We start from the raw sequence: 7,060 nt of genomic DNA, 5'->3' as shown, positions 1-7,060 counted from the left end.
ATATTGTAAAAGAAAAAACGTGTACGAGGAAAATGGGTATAAAAAATTATGTATACATTTTTTTTTTTATAATTGTGTCTATATATTTTTACCAATCAAAAGGAAAAAAAAAATTAAATTTATTGCCTTAAAAGTATTCAAAGAATCATTGAACGAATGAATGAATTGAATGATATGCTCTAGAAGAATTTCAAATTTTTAATATTAAAATTAAAATATTTAACAGTGTTATTGTTGTTGTTGCTGGTTATGAAGTCTGTTATACTGATATACATATTATAAATATATAAAAGATTTCTCTGACATCAAAGAAATATTTCTTTTTTTTTTGTTTTTCTTTTGAATTTTAAGACAAGCGGAAGTACTTTTCTTTATAACATTTTTTTTTCTATTTCTGAGCGATCACTCACTCCTCTTCTTTTTCTTAGACAGCAATATAAAAAATTTTACTTTGCTATTTAATTCTTAAAGGATAAATATTTCAATTAAGTATAAAATTCTTAAAAATTTAAGAATAAAAATAAAAAAGAAAAATTTTATTCTAACGTTTTAATTTTCACTTAATAACAAAAGGATAGAAAAGAAAAAAATATATAGAAAATTTCAATTGGGAAATTAGGTTGTATACACGTGATAAAAATCAAGAAACTTTAGAGATGGAGTAGAAATTCTGGAATATCAAGTAAATAAAAAGTATTTCAAATTAGGTTTTTAAAGTTTGAGAAGCTTTTGTAATATGCTCGTCTTTCAGAGGAGCACATTGCAAAAGTATTCTAAATTTAAGTCCAAATTTCTTTCGAATTCATTATTTTGCAGATCTAATAGGCAGAACTTTTATATTTTTAATTTTAGCTAAATTTCATATATTTTTCTGATTTTGTGTGATAAAAACCTCCTACATCAGGGAAAATTTACATAACAGCGCAAGTAATTTTATACTTTTCAATTTTACATTAATCTGTATAGAGTTGATTTCTTTATAAATCGTGGAAATTAAAGGAATACAAGTACAAAATATCCTTATTTACAGATTATATACATATAAGCGTATACTCATATGTACACAGAATATATTTAATTTTTCCGTGTCGATTAATAGAATAATTTTTTCTTTATTAAATTTTTTAAAAAGAAATTTATATATGTATGTTTATAATGTTTATATATGTTTATATGTATATATATTCTTAATATACAAATTTTTTTTTTTGTTAATAAAGAAATTAGTGCAAGAATGAAGAGTCAAAGTAACAAGATATAGCAAAATTTTTTTTCAGACACGTGCTACTTAATTTCTTCAAGTTTGTTTTTATGAAAAGCTCAAGGGATAGAATATCGTTTCTTTTCTTTTTAAAATTTCATCATTTCATATTATTATTGAAGCAATTGAATAAAAAATTTAATTTGCACGCTTAAAAATTTTTTCAAAGATAATGAAAAATACGCAATCATGTTTTTTAAGAGAGAATCATGTTTTTTTTTTTGTATAAAGAGATTTTTAATTTTTAAAAATTTTTTTTTTATCAGGATATTTTGAAAAAAGGTTTTGTTTTTCTATAGGCGACATCATAGACATCAAAAAGTTATTTGAGAATTTTGAAAATTAGTTATAGGTATATAGGGAAAAATTTAATAAAATCAAGTATTTCATGTTATTAGAATCTAAGATTTTCTTATTTTAAATTTATAAGCAATTTATTTATAACTGGCGTTCTATTTAAGGCTTTATGACATTCTAATCTTATAACCATGTAGGTTGTACATGACAATCTCAACTGGCTTTATCCTATGCAAAAGGATTAGAAACTAGAGTAATTAGCATACTTATTCCGATATTTCATTTATTTCTCTTAAATTAGTTATAGGTGCTTATGTAGAACATTCTCATATAGAATAAATCTTAATTTACCCGTTAACTATAATTTTTATATTTCCAAGATTATATGTATAAAAAAATCAACGTTCCATTTACAAACTAAACTCTACTATTCAGCAACAGTTTAGACAATATCGTAATTCTCGAAAACGAACGTGGAGTAATTAATATTAGTAATAGGGATGGAAAAATAAGTTTTAGAAAAAAACGGTCTTTTTATTTTTTGGTCATTTGGCTTTTATGCATTTTCCTTTACAAAGTTGGGCTTTTTAAATGAAATGCAATGTAGGAACACATTTTAAGAACCTCTTTGTTGAAGCTTAAACGTTATTTTTTAATCTGAGTCGAAAGGAAAAATTTGCGCTCCCAAATGGAAATATCATTAAATTCAAATTTTTTCTGCATAAAATTTATTCTTGTTTTGTGTTTGTGTGTGTGAATAATATTTTAAAATAATTTTCATAAATTTTTCTTCAATTCTAAAATAAAAAATAAAAAGGGAGATTGAAATTTTTAAGAAATTATTAATTTTTCCTGGAGCTACACCATTACATCTAAAAATATTTAGCCTCGATTTATGGTAGCTGATTCATCTTCTTTTGAATTTTTTTTATAACGGGTTAATTTTCGTGGCATATTGCAGTTAAAGCTAAAATATTTCTATGAAATTAATATTTTTTTTTTTTCAATGAAAAGAAAATCATAATGTTGACCTGATTTTTTTTTATATTACTCTTTAAATTTGAAATATTTATGTCGTACTTTTATTATTTATAACACGTCATGAAATTTTTGGAGGTCTGCTGGAACTATGAAATTGCTTATATTGTAAAAGTACTTGCAATTTAATTTTGGTGAAAAGGAAATTTTTCATCGTAAAAGAAATAAAATTGAGAGTAATGAGTGCAATTGGCACTGTTCGTTTGAACCGGCTTTATTTAAATTTCATATACAGGGACTTAGAACATATATTTAAGTTTCATTTTATATACAAAAAATTTTGTGTAAAAAACATCAATAAAACTGCACATTATTTTTGCATTTAGTGTTACACAACATTATTAAATTGCATATTATTGTGACTTGAAATCTGTGAAGACCAAAAAGACCTGTTCAAAACTGTAATGAAGTATAAAATAAAGAAAATGTTAGGTTGGAGAAATGCATGCTTGGAATTGGAAAGGGAATAATGTATGTAGCCATGATGTGCATACTACACATTAAAATATATTGAGATACACATGCCGATGGGGTAAGCATAAACATTCATAAAACGTGTATGAAGTCAAGGGTGTTTTGATGAGCTTCTGTCATAAGTTTCAAAACTACTTAGTACTAAAGTGCATAGAACTACTGTGTACCTTTGTATTAATCTGCATAAATCTTGAATCTTTACAAAAGGAAGAACAACCTCGGGGTTTTTCATTCATTTTCTTAAAAATTTCATTCACGCATTAATAATTCTTCTAATTGTACTATAAAAGTGCATAGAGATATTTAAAATTCATTTAAAAGCTCCGATACAAACCATACGTTAAGTTTTAGTTAAAGATGTAAAATATTATTTGATTACCGAAATTCAAAGTGCCCATATTAAATATGTATAATATATATATATATGTATATATGTATGTATATGAAGCTATAGATAAAGCGTTATAATTTTGTCACTCCTATCTTAGTTTAAAAAACCACAATTAAAAAAAAATTATTTTTTTTTGGTACTAAAATAAAAAATGTAGGAAATACGTGCTGAATTTGTTACAATGCCTAAAGCAAGTCCTTCTATTTTGGTTATGATTTCATATTCATACGTATGTACATTTGTATAACATACATATTTATACTTTACCCTTTTGGTAATTTCCCTCATACATTTTCATTTTGTTTCTGATTAAATTTCTGCTCTTTTTTGGATATTTCGTATGAAATTTGTGCTATATTGTGTTTTATATATTGATTTAAAAAATAATCCCTTATACAGTCTTAGCAAAAATTGATCACGAATTTCGTACATTTGACAAAATCTATAATGAGATACAATGTATAGGTTGTAAAAATATGTTCAATTTGCTAAAAAATTTGTTGCAATTTGCAGCCTTCTTTTTTGTCTCAAGCTTAGAAAATAACATAAAGAAAATAAAAAATATTACAGCTAATTGGAATTCAAAATAATAAAATCGTACTGAGATCTATTTTAAATTTTTGTTTTAGGCTGGTTTTTTTGTCTGCTAAACTTATTATAAGGGCAAATATTGGCTACATATTGCTGGTAAATTGTGGTAGAATTGCAACAAAATCAATTTTATTCATCGACTGACGCCTCAAGGACAATGACAATAAAAAGTTTTATTCTCATTTTAAAATTTACGCTTTGGTCGATAATTTTTTACGAGTTTTAGAAAATATTTGTAAAAAAATCTGATGTGGTCAGTACATAACCGACCGCAATATGTATTGTCTAGTTAAGGGAAAATGTTACAGAATATTATAAAAATGTCTGCTAAATACTTCTTTCCAATTTTTAGGACATTAGTAAGCTTATAGTTAACATACCAAGAAAAATTTAAATTTGGCTCTTAGTAGAGTTTCGCTTTGTGCTACCCGAATTCCCTGAAATGCTCACCAGTCAGTTTCGGTAACAACCAGAACTCAAATATCAAATTTCAAGAAATTCCATCAATTCGTTCCGTAGATATGGTGAAAAATGTAAAATCGGCCCGCAGATCAGTTTTCGAGCCCTGATCTTTCCAAAAAATTTACATGTTCATTGTTTTAATAAGAGGAATTCAAATATTAAATTTCAATGAAATCGGCTAATTATTTCTCTTTATATACACAAAAATGTATATTTGGCCCGTAGTAAACGACCAGTTGCTGATGCCTGATTTCTTCCAAAAGTTAGGAATTTTCGCGAAGCTTATCTAAGAAATTTCAAGTAAATCGGTTGAATATTTTCTTCAAAATGGTCAAAAATGCAAAAGAGTCCCGTTAAAAAGTGCAGTTTGCGAGGCGTGATATATCCCAAAAGTTGATCAATACTTAGATATAAAACTTCATCAAAATCAGTTGAGCCGAACTTGAGATACACGTGTTCACACACAGGCCGACAGACTGACAGATTGCTAAAAATAGTTTATTTACACTTCCCTACCATGGAGAAGTTTATACCTATTGTATACACAATACAGCCGGTAAAAATCGTTAATTAAAGTTTTTAGAAAAAAGATTCGTAATATTAGAAGGAAACCAATTTTTAATGGTTTTTATCATAGTATGTTTTGGCTTAGCCTTAAATATTAACTGCACGAGCCAACAACATTATTTAAATAGGAAATCTGCTTTTAATAAATGGTTTAATTTTAACTTGATTCTAGTTATCTAATTGCAATTCTGTTTTCACAATATTTTCCAGCTAAAATCTAAATTTCACCCATAGCGAATTGTCAAATTTTTTTTTTCCCATGTTCTACAAAAAAATTTTTCTGAAATTGAAAAATAAAAAAAATAAAACTCAATTTCAAAACAACATGATTTTTCTTAGAAAATGGGTGAAATTAATTTAATAAAAAAAAAATTTTTTTTTTTTTGGTGGTTTCAAAAAAATTGAACGAGAGCATTTACCGAAAAAAGGAAAAAAAAAAAGAATTTTTTACCCGCAGTCCATCAGGATTTGTTTTTACATGTATTATCAAAGTTTTGTTCTTGCTTTCATTAAATATTGTTCTTTAACATTATAGATAGTTATGCATGCATCCAACAGGATGTTTTTTTTTTGATATCAAGGATCATTGAACTCAGTAATATAGGGAAAGATTCTTTGAGTTTTAATTATGATTTTACTTATTTTGTTAATTTGAATACATTTTTGTTACATTGAAAGGGAATTATTAAAAAAGTATACTTTTAATAGGAAATGTTTTTCTAGGGAAAAGAGTTCAACATCATCATTTATATGAGCGTTTTACATTTGTAAACTTTGTTTTAATCTTTTCTTTTGTAATTGGCTATTTATGATTTTAACATGTAAAATTTTTTATAAAAGTATTATGAAGAGCTCTTTTTTGAACAGAAAAGCTAAACACATTTAGTACATTTAATTGATATTTTATTTTTGAATGATTCATACCGATTTAAAGAACAATTTTCCAATTAAAGTTTACAATTATGTGTATGATTTAAAACTGTTATAAAATCTGGCAACAGTGATAGTTTATTACCTAAAAAATATGAATCAATTCTGTATTTGCAGCTGTAGATATGACACCGGTCCTTTAACCGAAGGGTCTCATGTTCAAACATCGGTCATCGGCTTAATATGTAATACTTATAAAATAAAAACATACTCATAAAAAATATCCATAATTCTCGATATAAAATTAAGAAAAGTAAACAATAAATATCAGTTACCTTAAATATTTAATATAAAGGAAAAAACTGCGGCAGGCTGATCACCCACTTAGTTAAAAACTCTATGAAGTAATGAAACTGGGGTATGACTATCTATGATATCAGGCCTTCGATAGTCCTATGTTCCTCCTAGGAGTGAAGAAAAGGGGGGAAAACATAGACCGTCAGTATAGAAGCCTCTTTTCCCTTTAAAAAGGAATTGAAGTGTATTATTTTACATTTTATTACTGAATAAATATTTTTATTACATTTTAAAAATTTATTAGAACTGTAAATATATAATCCTGTTAATTAGCGTTAATTTAATCCATATACGCACACACACAAAAACAAATTGTTTTTAAAGTCAATAACGCTAATTATTACATGATATAAGGATGGCTCTTACATTATAATTTCATATTGTCTATGTAAAAATATAATGTCAATAGAAATTTCATTAATTTATTTTAATTTTAATAAACAATAAAAAAATAAATATTTTTTTTTGTTTTGGTAAATAATTTAAATTCTAAACTTTAAAAAAAATTTCATATTTTCTAATCCATCGTCAATAAAATATGGTGATCATTTGGAAAATAAAAATAAAACACGTATTCCATTTCAAAAAAAGAAAAACAAAACAAGAAAAAAGAGGAAATAAAAAAAATGTTTGTTGGAAATTTCAAGTGGAAATGATTTTATTTGTTGTGCTTTTAATTGTTTCCGGGTTTTGTATTTTGTTTTGTAAACGCGTCTAGAATTCAAATTTTATATTTTATAGAATAATATTTT

Source organism: Condylostylus longicornis, unplaced genomic scaffold, assembly GCF_029603195.1.
Source record: "Condylostylus longicornis isolate FDR11 unplaced genomic scaffold, ASM2960319v2 ptg000014l, whole genome shotgun sequence".
Lineage (NCBI taxonomy): Eukaryota > Metazoa > Arthropoda > Insecta > Diptera > Dolichopodidae > Condylostylus > Condylostylus longicornis.
Note: the sequence above shows the minus strand (reverse complement) of the source record.